This window comes from Tamandua tetradactyla, chromosome 9, assembly GCF_023851605.1.
Source record: "Tamandua tetradactyla isolate mTamTet1 chromosome 9, mTamTet1.pri, whole genome shotgun sequence".
NCBI classification, from domain to species: domain Eukaryota; kingdom Metazoa; phylum Chordata; class Mammalia; order Pilosa; family Myrmecophagidae; genus Tamandua; species Tamandua tetradactyla.
Genome location: NC_135335.1, coordinates 92551115 through 92567038, shown reverse-complemented (window position 1 = coordinate 92567038; position 15924 = coordinate 92551115). Strand labels below are relative to the sequence as shown.

The 15924-nt window shown below is 36.6% G+C and overlaps 1 protein-coding gene across 4 annotated transcripts in view; it reads right to left on the bottom strand.

The window, feature by feature from the left end:
- Positions 1–15924, bottom strand: part of GHR (growth hormone receptor) — a 306706-nt gene that overhangs the window by 288877 nt on the left and 1905 nt on the right. The window lies entirely within an intron of this gene.

The following is a 15924-nucleotide window of genomic DNA, read 5'->3' as shown; positions in this document are numbered from 1 at the left end:
CAGCTCTCAAAAGCACTGGATGTTTTCCTGGATCCTACTTCCTCTGCTCAGAATGCTCCACCTTCTCCTTCCCACTTCTACTTCTTTAGATTGTAAAAGTAGACTGGAAGTATTCCCTAACTACCAATCCTCAACCTGGGCCAGGTTCCCCTATAATTTTATTTCATATTATTTTCAACGGGTTTTAATTATATTTGGTTAATGTCTTTCTCCATCTTAAACCACATATTCCAGTGGAGGAGAGTCTATTTCTAGGTAGCTTATTCCCAATACCTAGTCTACTGCTCTGCTAGGCAAAGGATAGAGGCCCAGTAAATATCTGCTCTATTAATAAGTGAGTTTGTGAGTTAATGAATGAATGAATGAATGAATGGTGATAGTTACAATGGATCTGTACACTCAAGCTATCGATATGCATGTTTACTTTTCATCTGGAGCACAAATCCAGGAATAAAGGTCAAACATTTACTATCAAGTTCAGCTCAAAAAAAAAAAAATGGTTTTGAGAAATCAGGGTGCAAGTATCACGGAGGAAAAAAAACATTAAGGGGAAGGACTAGGAGGATTTGTTCTGTCTTCTTCAACTTAGGCAAGGAAAAACCAGCATTTCTACTTTATAATCACTCTAAATACCAAACAATAACTAGCTATATCCACTTCATGAATGAATTCCTTAACTTATTTTAACATTTTATAAATACATAATAAAAATAATATCACATATTTTGAAAAAGGCAAATCAACTAGAATCTTCTGTAAGGACTTAAAATGCTCTAAATTCGGCACCTATCCATGTACCAGTATCAGTATCACTAAAATATCTCCCTCCATCTTTCACAGTCCATCTTTAAATAAAGTTTACAGTACTATTTCCCAAAGTCTTACACAAATTCTTGGGTTTAAGTTCAAACGATATTAATCAAAGTCCAAGTCATTTATTAAACTGCAAGTAGCCATAAAGCAGAGTTAATGCAATTTGTCAGGCAGAGCAAACCAAGGAATGGCTTTACCTATGGACTTTCAGAGCCCCCTTGAAAAGCTGAGTAAAATCACTAAGAAAGAAGTTAAAATTCAACTTTGCTTTGCATCCCTCTTTAAATCATGTTAAGTACAAGCCCATTCCTGACAATTTAAGATTATGAGTGATAACTTACCAAACAAAATACTTCCTGAATTTTCCCTTAAGGGTTTTTCAAAGGTTAAAAATGCTATCCTCAGAATTGTGATTGTTATTAATAGCTTTCCTTTTAATATTATGATTTTTAAAGCAATTGTCCTTTGAATGACAAAATTTCAAAACCTAGAGAAGTCATTGTAACTATTAAGCTAACTGGGCATTAATATTTTACTAAATGTGGCAGGTTCTCTTTTCTGAAACATTTTTCCTTATTATATCAATGTTTCAAATATACAATTTAGTAAAATTATAATCACTTATTTTTTTTAAATGGGCAGTGTAATATTTGGCTGCATTCATTATTTATTGCTGTATAACAAATTAACTCAAAACATACCAGTTTAAAATGGCAAACACTTACTGTCTTGGAATTTCTCAGGGACAGGGGTCCAGAAGCAGCTTAGCTGGGAGGTTCTGGCTCAGGGTTTTTCATGAAGTTGTACTCAAGCTATTGGTGGGTGGGGTTTGCAATCATCTTGAGGGTTCAGTAAGGCTGAATGATCCACTTCTGAGCTCACACCCTTTGTCAAGAGGCTTCGATTCTACAAGGCTGTTGGATTCAGGGCCTTGGTTCCTTTAAATATGGATCTCTCCATAGGGCAGCTCAAAGCATGGCAGCTTGTTTTCCAATGAGTGAAAGATCCAAGAGAGTGTGAGAGACAGAGTCACCCAGACTCAGATCAACACAGACACAGATCAACACTAGGTCAACTTTTATGACCTGGTTTCCAAAATCTCACATCTCCACTTACCTTTTATTCTATTTTTTAGAAATTAGTCACTGAGTAGAGGCCACACTCAGGGGGAAAGGAATTAGACTCCATCTCTTTAAGGGAGGAGTATTAAAGAATTTGTGGGCATATTCTTAAACCACAATATAGACAATGGTTAGAAGGTGGAACTTAGATGTTTTTGGAATTAGGAAGATCTGAGTTTGAATCTTTACTGTACTGCTTAATGGTTATGGGTCCTTGCACAAATTATTTCACTTCCTTAAGCCGCAGTTACCCCAAATGTAGAAATGAGTGGATCATGGGGAATTTATGTAGAAAAAATAACATAATACAAGAAAGGACTGGTTACAGCCCCTGACAATAATAAACACTTTGTTAACATTGCCTACATAACATTGGCTAAACAAACAATTTATTGATTGCCTAAAAATTGCAGAATAGACAGTGCATTGCACTGTAGGAGCTTACAATCTAGGAATCATAATGTTTAGTCTTAATTTAGACATAGAAAAGCAAGTGTGATTTTTTCCCTCCAGAAATCAGAGGGCTTCCTAAATAAAGCAGTAAAGAAAGTATTCTATATAGTATGAGGATATTCTAGTAATCTTTAAACATTGTTGTTTGCTTGCTTTACTAAGAAGAGAGGCTGTTTCTTTAACTTGTATGTTCTCAGAAACACTGTGTAAAACAGATGAAAGTACAGCTCTTTGTAGGGGTGGAGACATGGAGTCCAAACAGCCAGCCCCTCTCCTCTGGCATCCCATGGCCACTGAGGGGACTTCATGGAGCAGTTTGCAAATCCGCATTAACAGATTGTCCTGTAATTACATACACCAAGAACCAAAGGTCACAGTTTAAAACCATGCCAATTGAATATAGCAATGTAAATAAAGAGAAGAGTTTCATACATATGTTCTGGGAGATAATGATTTTATTCTTTAAAAATGTGCAATGCTCTACAAGTTAGTTTTAAGAGATTACTTTCAGTGAATTCCTTCCAAGAAGAGACCCCATTTTCACATGATAGTCCCTTTGTATCTTAGAAGTTAAGATCTCATTCTAGCCAATAATTTGTTTCTTATATAAATTGTGTTATTAGATACTAACTCTAGCTTCCAACAACTTGCAATCGAAGCAAAAATAAACAAAAAGCTTAAAGTCTATTCCTTTCTGAATATAGAATTAGAGGTTAGAGGAATTTCAGCATTGGTTAACCTAGATTTCCATGTTGTTTATCTTCCCAGAGTTAAAGCTCAAATAATTTATAAGAATTCCTCCTTCTGAACTTCATGCCCAGAGTTCCAAGGCAACCAACGATAATTTTCAATTGGACCACTGCAAATACAAGGATTGCCAAAGATTTCATTAACTATTCCATATTCCCTATGTAACACTTCAAAAAACTGTAATTATGGAAAGACTGAGAATGGATACCCATTATCCAACTTCAGATACATTGTGAAGTAACAAAATATTTTGAAGCGTTATACAACATCATGTCCTGCTCTTTGGAGATGCTTGCTTCCATGCCTATGATTACCCCAGTATTAAAACTGAGTTTATTAGAGCATGGGCCAATTTTCTGAAGAACTTTATGGTCAATTTATGTGGAAATATACATTTTTAAAAGATAGCAGATTTAGCTAAGCTTTGAAAATGATCCACAAATTCAAGACCAATATTTCATTCAGCTTGATAAGAAATACATCATAGGTCCAGGTATTCTGTAGTTTGATAGTACAGAATTTTCAAAGGCTGCATCCCTAGCCAAAAGGAACCAAGGAGAAGGGCTAGCCATGTGAAGAAGAGTTGGGGGGTAACTGAGTATAGTATTGAGGATGTTGACTCTTTTTGTCAACTTACTCAATTCTTTCACTTACTAGGTGTGAATCCCTGGGCAAATAATTTTTCTAACAGTTTTATTCACATACCATACAATTCATCCTAAGCTTACAAACAGTGATTTTAGGTATGATTACATACTTATGCATTCATCACCACAGTCAGTATGAGAACATTCTCACTTCCAAAAGAAAAGATCCCATAAATCATATATTTCCCCTATTGTTGACATTTAGCTTTGGTATAGTGCCTTTGTTATAAATAATGAAAGCATATTACAATGTAATTGTTAAATATAGACCTCAGTTTGCATTTATTGAATTTTTCCCATATACCATCTGTGCTAGTTTGAAACTCTTGTGTACCCAAGAGAAGCCATGTTCTTTAATACTGATCCAATATTATTGGGTGGGATCTCTTTAAGTTGTTTCCATGGAAATGTGATCCACCCAGTTGTGGGTGCAGTCTTTTGATTACGTGGTTTCCATGGAGATATTTCTTCACTTATTCAAGGTGAGGTTGCTTGCTGTAGTCCTTTAAGATGGAACTATTTTGGCAAAAGCTCCAGAGCCAACTCAGAAAGACATTTGGAGATGTAGAAAGAAAACATCTTCAGGAATCTTTCTGAACACCAGAAGCCAAAGGACCAGTAGACACCAGCCACGTGCCTTTCCAGCTGAAAGAGATATTCTGGACCCATGAGCCTTTCTTAAGTCAAAGTATCTTTCCCTGGATGGCTTAGTTTGGATGTTTTAATGGACTTATAACTGTAAATGTGTAACTTAATAAATTTCTTTATGAAAGTCAACCCATATCTGGTATATTGCATTTTTGGCAGCATTAGCAAACCAAAACATCATCCATTATTAATACCATGTATAGCAATGTACATTTGTTCTAGTTCATTTAAGAACTTTCTTATATTTATACAATTAACCACCATCATCGTCTATTCTAGGTTTTGCTAAGTTATATAGTTTCAGTTTTTATCCTATAACTTTCTTTCTGGTACATACATGACCCTAGCCTTACTTTCTCAAACATATTCACACTCAGCCTTGTTAATTACACTTACAATATTGTGCTACCATCACACAGTTTTGTGCTATCCATTTCCAAATATTTGCAATCAATCTTATTTAACATTCTGTACTCCATAAGCATCAACTGCCCAATCTCTACCCTCTCCTGATAACTGATGCTCTCTACTTTAACTCCCAGAGTTTGTTATACTTAGTTCATATTTGTAAGAGCACACAATGTTTGTCCTTTTGTTTCTGGCTTATTTCATTTAACATAATGTCTTCAAGTTTCATCCACATCATTGCATGCACCATGACTTCATTCCTTCTTGCAGCTGAGCAAATAATTTAATGCCTCTGAATCTCATTTTACCACTTATCTGAAGCTATGTGCCTCACAGAGTTAGCAAAATTAATCAAAATATGCACACACAAGCTAGACACATAGGCACAGGGTAACGACAGTTCATGTATGATTTAGGGTGTCCTGTTTCCCATTTAATATTCAAGATAGATGATCCAAATCATCCATGTCATCACACCATTATGAATACTTATTAGTTTCCTGATGGAGGCTCAGCTGCTCATACACCTACTGAATAAGGTTCTGCTTTTGTAATTGTTTTAATACATGTGCTTTGTTTTGAGAGGATACCATTGTATACAGTGTGATATTGGACTTCAACATACTATATTTTCTCTCACAGAGCTTCCTATCTACTTGCAAAGACTAGTTAAACATATGAGAGGGCCCAAATAAAGAAGCATATGTACAACATTTAAAAATCATAACATTAAATGGGATGTGATATTTCAAATTGGACCCTGGAACAAGAAAAGAACATTAGTGGAAAAACTGGTGCAATTCAAATACAGTCTATAGTTTAGTCATATAAAGTAATGTCGGCTTCTTAGTTTTGTCAAATATGCCACGGTTGTAGAAGATTGTTCACATTAGGGAAAACTGGGTGAAGGATGTACAGGATTTATCTTGGCAACTTTTCTATAAATCTGAAATGATTCCAAAATAAAATTTTTATTTTAAAAAATCATAATGTTTTATCTAATTCAAGTGCCCTTCCTGTGTCCTCTCAGACTTATCACTTTGTTCTGTCTAATTTCTAACTGCCAGTATCTGCATTTCTTTGCTTGAAGGTTTTCTACCCAAGTTAATGCCCAGGAAATTAATAACTGATAGAAACTCTTTTTCAACCCTGGATGAGATAACTCTCAGATGTGTGTTTTATCCAGCCCCCATGCTCCTTTCAGAAGAATTAAGTGCTGCCAATTGCTAAGGGTAGTAGCTTGTAGATAACGCACCAATTATTGGCCCTTTTCCTTCCTTGTTTCACACCCTACTGTCCTACTGGTTTTCCCTTCACTTCCCAAATAAACTTTTTAACCTGAGCCCTCATCTCAGAATCTGTCCTGGGGAAACCTAAGCCAAGACATTGCTCCTATCAGTATATTGGTTGGTGGCAGGAAATGGACACTGAATATACCATCCAGTGAATTTTTCAAGGAGATAATATAACTGTCCTGGGTTGTCCTTGGTCCCTAGCATGTGCTTTTCATCACTCTATATCTGGAGAAATCTCACCAAACTGTAAATACACTAGGAATTGACACACGAAAGCCACGCTTTTCAGACATATGGAAGGTAAATAAATGCTTGGAAGCCTGCTAACAAAACCCCCAATATCTACTAAAGTATATTAATTAATTAATTCAGCCAAGATCTATTGCACATTTCCATGGGAACAAAATAGAAAAGGTCCCTACTATTATGAAGCTTATATTTTTGTGGGTCGAGGTGGACAAAATACAGGAAAACAAATTAATAAACAAGATAATATTAGATAATGATAAGTGCTGTGCAGAAAATAAAGCAGGGTCATATGATAGCATGCATGACCTGGTTGGGTGAAGGTTACTCTAGATAGGGGTCAGAGAAATCCTTTCTGGGAAGGTGATATTTGAGCTGGGGCCTAAATTTACAAAAGCAAGTCTTGCAATGACCTACATGACTGAGTTTACTTTGTTGAAATGTTCCTCCCCATCATATCACATGCATACCTTTTGTAAACAAACACAAAGTCAGGTCTGCAGAGCATAATGTCCTCTCATATAGTGCTATTTCTATGCCTTTAAATCATAGACTATGTGGTTATTAAAAATAGGAAATTTAGTTGTCAGATATGTATTCCAAAGTATTTACACTTACAAATGAAATAACAGGATGCCTAGGTATATGCTTTAAAATATTCAGGGTCAGAGCAGAAAAATGAAACTAGAATAGCAAAATGCTGATGACTGTTGAAGCTGACTAATAGGTATCCAGAGGCTCAAAAGAGTACCTCTTTACTTTGTGTGTATATTTACAAATTTTCCAAACTCAAAATATACATATCTAGGAAAGACAGAGAAGGCCCAAATTTCTAGGAATCACACCTTAACCAACTTTTCACTGGCAAATTAGGAGTTCAAGCAGATGTCATGTCCAGTAGATTCATGAAGTATGTAAGGAAAGGTTAAGGAAAGGTTAAGATTTTGAAATGAGCAAAAGAGATTACTAGAACGTTGTCAGATCCTTTGTCTTTAACTAGGCTATTTTACATCTGTGTAGAGTTAGAAGCTAACTTGTACAAATGAGCCCTGAAAATAATTCTTGTCCACACATATGCAAATCAGCGGTGTTCAGGGCGATACAATTGACTATTTTTGTTCATTTTCAAAATTTGTTTCAACATTCCTTTATTGCATATACATTTATGGTTTTTTGACTTCTACTTTGAGTTGGTGGCAACCTCTTTATTATTATTATTATTATTATTATTATTATTTTTGGTGGCAACATCTTTTCAGGTTCCCTCACTAATTAAAATCTGTATGATTACACTGATGTTCATTTTATATCTTCATGAAAGACATAATTTTACCTTTGCAAAGGATTATCCTTTAACAAAGACAAGCAATTTCTAAATGTTCCAATAATGGGAAAGGTGCACCTGTGTATCAGTCTGCATACTTCTTCAAAGCCAAGAACTAAAACACTCTAGGCTTTTGTGTGCATTCCTCTAGGCTCTCTTATTTTCCAGCAGATTACCCAGGCTGGTTCTTTATTCAGAAAGCCCTTTCACCACAAGGCTCACCACCCCAACTGACCAACTTTTGGTTGTCCTTTAATTTGCCAAAAATATCATGAGGATAGTCCATCAATGGCAGATAGAAACCTTCCAGAAAAACATCCATATCCAGTAATGGCTCTTAATATTGGTTTTAAAATCCAAGTTTTCATAAGTCACCTATATTCATCTGGATATATCTTCCATTTCTGCTGTACCCAAGCTCAGCAACTGACAGAGAGTTCAGAAGAAATGAATCTCTGATAAGCAGTACTGTTCTGAAGGAGGGAATTTCAAACAAGCAAACAAAAGGGCACACTTACGGGACTCACTGAAACCCTAACTTTGGTTGACTGGGAAAAGGTTGAGGTAAAAAAATACAGTAATTAGTATCAAGTAGATCTATTAAGTCTTCTCACTCAGAGCTTCCAAAAAGGGTGCTAGCTGGAAGAAAATACCTCCTTCTGGAGTACCCAGTTTATGCCAGGCATTGTTTTGACTCATTTAAACTAAAACAGCCTTGTGAAGTAAGATTCACCACACCCATTTTGCAGATAAAACTCAAAAGAGTTTTACCTGCTGAGAGTCACAAAGGTCACACAGCTGTAGAGCTGGATTCAAACTCAGTCAGACAAGCCAGATCTGTCTGATTCCAAAGTTTGCTCCGTGCCCTTTCCATAATGCCAAGCTACCTGCAGACTTTCCCAGTAGTTGGCACCTCAGAGGGCATCTGCCAACACTAACTCACAGGCAAATCTGCATGTTCCCAGGGGAAAGACCTGCTGGTCAAGTGTATTTGTCTCAGTTCACAATCTATCCACTCAGATAATTAACACAGCTGTTACCCTCATATATGAGTGGCAGATAAACAACATGCATTTTTATTCTTACAACACCCCATATTTATGGGAGGGAATATGGTATAATAGAAAGAGTCCTTGAAAGAAACCTCTACAAACTGGGTTATAAATCTGTCACTGTCACTGAGGAGTTTAATCTAGAAGAGTCTTGTCACTTCTCAGAGATAACCATTTCTTCATCTATAAATAAAGTATGGATGTTACACTCAAATTTTTCAGTAGAGGTCTACTAGCATTGAGGTGGTATAATTCTTTCTTGTGTAGGGCTGTCGCTGGTATTATAGATATTCAGCAGCCCAAACCCTGGGCATTAAAAGCCTGTACCTTTCCAGTCATTGTAACAATCATATTTCCAAATGGCCCTAGGCACTACCGGGCAGGAAGGCAGTCTTTGCTTGAGAATCACAGAGGATGATCACAAGGTCTCCGAGGCCTTATGAGCTTATTTCTAGAACTAAAAATAAACAACATACAGGGCCAGGACTGTCAATATATAATAAAGCATGTGGTAGGGAAGGAGGAGCGGAGCAAAAATCCCAGATCAACTCTTCCACTGTACAGTCCATTCAAGAAATTCTTGAAAGGAAGCCATACCCTTGGCATCTTTAATTGGCCCCTTGGAATACTGTGAAATGAAGAAACTTTAAAATCAAGTCTAAATAATGTGAGAAAAGAGAAGTATGCTACAGCACCCTGCAGCAGCTATGACCCCCCAGCAGGCTCAGGGTGGCTACCCCCAGTTCCCTTTACAAAGGACAGGACTAAATGTAACATCTACAAGTAACCAATGGCTGGAGCTTCCAATTTATAACAAATTCACAGCTGGTACACCCTGACTGCTCCCCTATTACTAATAAACCCAATGAGCTCCAGATTTATCTCTTGGTCCTTGTTTCCCACCCTCCTTGCATGAAATATCCCTAACACTCTCTGCCTATCAAAAATTTTGCCATATTTCCAGGCCAGGCTCAGGAGCCAGTTTGCCCACAAGGCCTCCCCGGAGATACTTCAGCCCAAACAATCTTCCTTTCCTCTAAATAAATAGAGCATTCACAGTCTATAATAGAATGTTTCATTAAACTGTATAGTCTTGAACTGTTCCCTAATTGCACCATGTATCTACATTATTTATTTGGCCTTCCAAGCTCGAACACTAGGTCCCAAAGCCAAAGGTCATGTCTTAACTCATATTCCCCAGAGTATCACAATCCTGGGAGCACAGCAATGGCTTGATAAATCCATGTTTTGTCTTTGATTTTTCATAGTGATACCAAAAATGCCACTGGCTTGACCAAACATACATCCTGTAGTCCAATAAAAATTTTTCTTTATTCAGCATCTTTTCTCAAGTAACTCTTCAAAGTACTTTTCAGATGATGTAATGAATCTTCACACATCCTATATGTAATGTAAGGAATGAATAAATACACTAAACTTTATAGGACAAAAGCAGAAAGAATTAAAATCTCTTGTTCCATGATGAAGAAAATACCAAAAGGTAGCAAGTCAGATAGTCTCCCACGTCTTACAGAGTTCTAGATAAAAATTCAATCATGCCTCCATCTTGCCTCAATTAATAAAAACTTCCAGACGTTCCCAAGTATCTAAAGAAGAAAATGGGTCATTAAGTTATGGCACCATCATTAACCTAAAGAGAACAAGACCTAGTTTGCATTATAAACTAGACCCTCCTTACCACCTGACCCTAACCACATTCCTTTGCCCCCAATTTCCTACCTATTTCTTGCTGACACTTAAATTTTCTAAGTTTTACTACATAGTAAGGCCATCAATAAAACCTTTATCGAACATATTCTACAACAAGCAAAGCCTTGTTTTGTGGATCTCTTAAGGGAAGAAGATGCTGTGTTAACAGGAAATAAGTCATTCTTCTTCATTCTTGCTTTGCATTCTTTTACCTTTCTGACTTGCTAGGTATGAAAATAGCATTTTTTCTTCAACCTTCGGTATCTTGCCCAAGGATTCTGGTTATCTTCCTTTGCCCTGAGGTGAAAAGTCATTATGGAAGCCCTGTGTTCAGTGCGAGATTTTCACAATTGATCATTCACATATGCTTTGCGAACTATTCTTCACTTTGCTTTGCCCAATTCAAGTTTCCTGGCATAACAACCACACAGACTGAAGGTGCTCAGAGAAGCAGCGGATGGATGATTTAGGATCAGGCACCATTTCTGGTGACAAAGAACAAAGGCTGTTTTACTGACCTATGGTAATCAAAACTGGAAGTCTTGGGTGAGCTTCTTCACCGGCCATCATCAAATTCAGATAAACTATTTATTACAGCAGTCACCTCTTGTTTCAATAAGCAGGGGGGAGAACTATCTACTACTCTTGCTTTGTAATAGTAATACAGGACTTTTATATATATATGGCAACTCAACGGTAAAAGAGGTGTATATAATATTTACTCTTATAAGCTATATCTTTAAAGCAATAAAATGAGTTTTTCTTTGGACCCATACCTTTCTCTGTCCTATATATACTAAAGGAATAAAGGAATTTTTAAATTGAAGGCTACTTTTAACATTCCACTTTATAATCAACTGAGGAATCAGCCAAGGAGTTAACTAAGTAGCAAATGTCTAGCATGAGCAGGCTGTCCTCTATAGATAAGAACATAAAAATACTTGTTTAATTTGCTAAATCTTCTTGGTGTTCTCATACAGAACACCAAGGGCTTTATCAGAGTATTCCCCACCATTTGTGGGGTGAGCTTCTTCCCTAGGATACACTTTTTATTTAGTAGCCCAGCCAGTTGGAAACAGACTTTCTGTATTTAAACAAAAGCAAAATCTAAAAAGTATAAAGTCACTGGGGTTATATGAAATTCTTACTATTTTTTAAAACGGGCCTTAGTTTAGTCACTAGCAAAAGAAGCCAAGACCTAATCAAATCAGCAAACACATCTGGAAGTTTTAAGGACTCTGTAGAAGAAATTATGTACTGATTTTGGAATGGAGTATGTAGATGCTACTTAAAAACATACACAGCCTAGTAATTTCTGACACAAATCATTGCCTCCTTAGGAATCATTATTATCAAGAAAATTATTGTCTGACCTAAGACTTCATTTACCTATATAAATAGGTAGAAAGATGCCCTAAGAAAAAAGTTGAGATTAATAACAATGACCCTCTTTTAAGAGTCTCGTACTTAATATGGAATTTTCTATAACACAAATTTTTTTAAAAAAAGCTGTCTCAAAAAGATTTTCTGCATCAGATTGTGAGGAACTGTACCATTTTAGAATGGAAGCACAGTGGTGATAATTCTTGTTTATCAGTTTCATTTCATCGATAAAATTTAATGATGAGGGAATAAAATAGGTGAGCGCTTTCTTCAAGCTTATATAAAAAATTTATATATTATGAACTAAGTGATATAAATTATAGCTCAACATGCTAAAACATCTCAACCTACATTCCCCCTACATCAGCAAAGAATGAAAAATTATAAAAATGAATAAAATTCACTTTCTGTTCCCAAGGAATTTGCAGCATAGTAAGGAAGACATCAATGTAGAAAGAAAACCATGAAACTAAAAATGAATGAAATCAGTGTTCCCACATAGTTCAAGTGAACTGCCAAAGGAACCAAAAGAAGGGAAAATTCAATCATTAAAAAGACTCAAACCATAGCCTAGAAAAGAATCATATGAAATCATCTTGCTTATTCTGGGTTTTTGTTTGTTTGCTTTGTTTTGTTTTTACAGATAAGAACTATGAAGCCCAGTCAGGTTAAATAGGTTCCTGAAAGATTACAAAGCTCATTTGAGGCAGAGTTACTAAGTAGCAAATGTCTAGGATGGAAGGCTGTCTATCATAGAGAAATGCATAAAGTACCTGTTCAATTTGCAAAATCATTTGGTGTTCCATTGTGGAATGACAGCTTCATCAGAATATTCTTCACCATTTGTGAAGGGTGAGCTGCTACCCTACTTTTTACTCATTTATTTTTACTTCTTACTTTCTCACTTTTTTACTTAGAAGTCCAGTCTGCTGGAGATAGACTTGTTTATCTTGAAACAAATTCACAATTTGGGACCCAAGTTTCCTGATACCAAATCTACTATGATTTCATACTATGTCATCCTAACACGAGGGCTTCTTACTTCAAGGTAGAAGTGTGCCTTAGAAATTGGGCGTCCAAGTACTTGCCAATAGATCTGCTGCAAAATTTCATTATTTCCTCCCTTAATATGAGAACAGAATAAAGCAAAGAAACAAATATAATATAAATGGATATCATAATGCAAGGGGTGAGATGTCTCACTGCACTCACATAACACACACAGACAAAAACAGGGGGTCAGCATGGGCAATATCATCTAAGAGCACAGGACTGTCATTGGCCCCTTGTCCTTACAGAAGGTCTGTCCACAAACTAAGAACTTCTAATAGGCCCAGGTGTCAGTTTGTTTATTTCTCTCTCTAAGCTAAAAGAAATGGTGATTTCTCTTACATCCAGACTTGCTGAAAAAGCAGCACTGTTGTCATCATCCACCTAAACATCCCATTCAAGAAGACAGCTGTGGCAGATGTTCGGCTGGTGGCAGGGGAAACTCATAATTTAGTTGGGAAGCCCCAGAAGGATACATAAAGAGAAATCAATCATACGGGGTAGATGTCCTGTGAACTGTGCAAGTCATAAATGTTAAGACATTGTGTGAAAATACTCCAGCCGTGGGAGGCAGGCACGGCAATTTTCACAGGGGAGAAAAGTGAGTCTCAGAGGAACTAATTTGCATATCAGTGGTGACCGCTAGGATTCAAATTGAGGAATGGAGGGCCCCAAAACAGATGCCATTGAACCACACCTCCTCCATGTATAAGCCAGCTTTGCTTCTTTCCTCTAAGAAGGCTGGGACTTAATAAATAAGGAGTAACAGAGCCTTTGTCCGACTGACATCTGGACACACAACAGATGTAAGTTCATATAGGAGCCAAGATATATCCGTTTATCAGGTGTGAACAGTTTTTAGACTTCCCTGCAACATTTACATTCTGAGGAAGAGCAGGCTGTTGATTTAGTCATGTTCTGTATGTACATCTTAAATCCCCATTGCCTGGAGAAGTGTTTCTGTCTGATACACAGTTGCCTTAGTTAGGGCCAGATGGCATACTTTCTCAGTCTTGGACCGAACAAGCTTTCAACAAATACCTGTTGATTGCTAGTACTGACTAATACTCATGGAAGTAGAAACAGGAGGTCTATGAGGAGAAGACAGGTCCTACCTGTCTATAATATGCAGCTCCAATGTGCTGGTCTTCAGAGCATTCTACATCTGGTATATTTATTTTGGGGTTGGTGTTCCTTGAGAGAGAGAAAAAATAAGGAGCTATCTGTATTGCATATTTACCTTCCCAATATTACACTTTCCATAGGTTTACAGAAAGTTCAGGAATGAAAAAATGTGTTGATGCAGTTATATTGTTTTGACTATGGGTGATTAATAATCTGAAAATAATAACTTACCTTGTCTACAAGTTTGAAATTAGTCAACACGCAATGAGATGGCTAAAAAAGCTCATGAATATCAAGCTGCTTTAATAGACACAGAAAGTTCAGAACTAAGGATTCCAATTTTTGTTTTAGACAACACATTTTAGGAGCAATGGAGAGAACAGAGAACCTCAATAATAATGGGCAGGGAAGAAAAAGGCAGGACACCACAATGTGTGAGAATCGCCTGCAAGAACAGGCAAAAAATAATTCAGGAAGAAGGAGCATAATGTTTGTTTCAAAAACAGCACTTAAAGAGAGAAGATTCAATTCACTGTGTGTAGCTTCAGAGACTGAAGGGTAGGCCAAGAAGTAGAAGAAAATTATTATTCAGTACAAGGCAGAACTCTGTAAAAATGAATGCCTCCTAGAACAGATTGATCAGCAAGGAAATGAGATTCCCATCTACTTACTTTCAAAAGGAGGTTGGTTATCCCATCTACAGGGATATGGAAGTGGAGGTCCAGGCATCAGACAGATACTGCTACAGTTTGTTATCATTCTAAGCAACCATGGTATTGGCACAGTGTTTACATTATAACTATGTCAGATTGAAAAAAATCACTTGCCAAAAAGACATACTGTACTGCCTTTCAGACATTATTGGCTGCAGGCTGAGTGCAATCTTATCAAACTTCAATTCTTATCAATTCAATATTCAGAAGGCGATCTGGATGCTCACGTTATTCAAATCATTACCAGAAAGATTATAGGTTTTTTAAGAAGAAAAAAGTGCTAGTTTATGTAGATATACATGATACGCCAAGAAATAGAAGTTCTTTCATTATTGGCATATTTTAAAAATGTTTTCAATGTTCTTTAAAAGCAAACCAATTCTCCATAAAAGTTATTGTGCAGTTCCCAGTGGAATGACTAGGGAAACTTAATATCCAGGTTAGCATATTTTACAAATATAATCCATGTCTTTTTTCTAAGCTAAACAATTTGCTGCCCCACATCCTCACTGAATCACTCAGACTTACCTTTACATTAACAATGCTTAAGAGCAGATAGTCAAAAAGGCTGGCCAAGTTGGACCAATTTCAAGATTTTTTTTCCATGCTGGGGTACTTCATATACTTGGCAGAAGCAGGCTGCAACTGTGGCTCCATTTACTACATTCTACTACAAACACCATGTCCTACACTAACAGGATATTAACATGACAGTCTCATAGGTTACCAGGTCCCATAAACATCTGTTAACACAGGTATCTGGGATAGTAGAGAAATGGCCTGCAGAGAAATGGACACTTTAACCACTTTAAAGTGGCTTAGGATGTGGAGTCTCCTGTTTTAAAACTAATTATCAAAAACAGTCCCAAACTCTGGCTAAAACAAATATTAACAATGCAAAGTTATGCTCAGTTTGAAAAAAAAAATGCACTTGTGTTGTCCTTTGACATTGTGTCTATAGACTTTCATTTCACACTTTTGCCTTTTATGTGTTGGCTTTCCACACCATTCATGAGACCAAATCTATAATTTCACTGTGATGTATTTGCTCTGAAAGAAAAGCTGAAGGTTGACTCACCAGTTTTCCTAAGAGCAGTATGAAGCAAAAAGTATATAAGGGTAGAAGGAGGTGAGGGCTAGGGCGAACTTTTTAAACTACAAATAATATTCTACAAGGGTCTCTGGG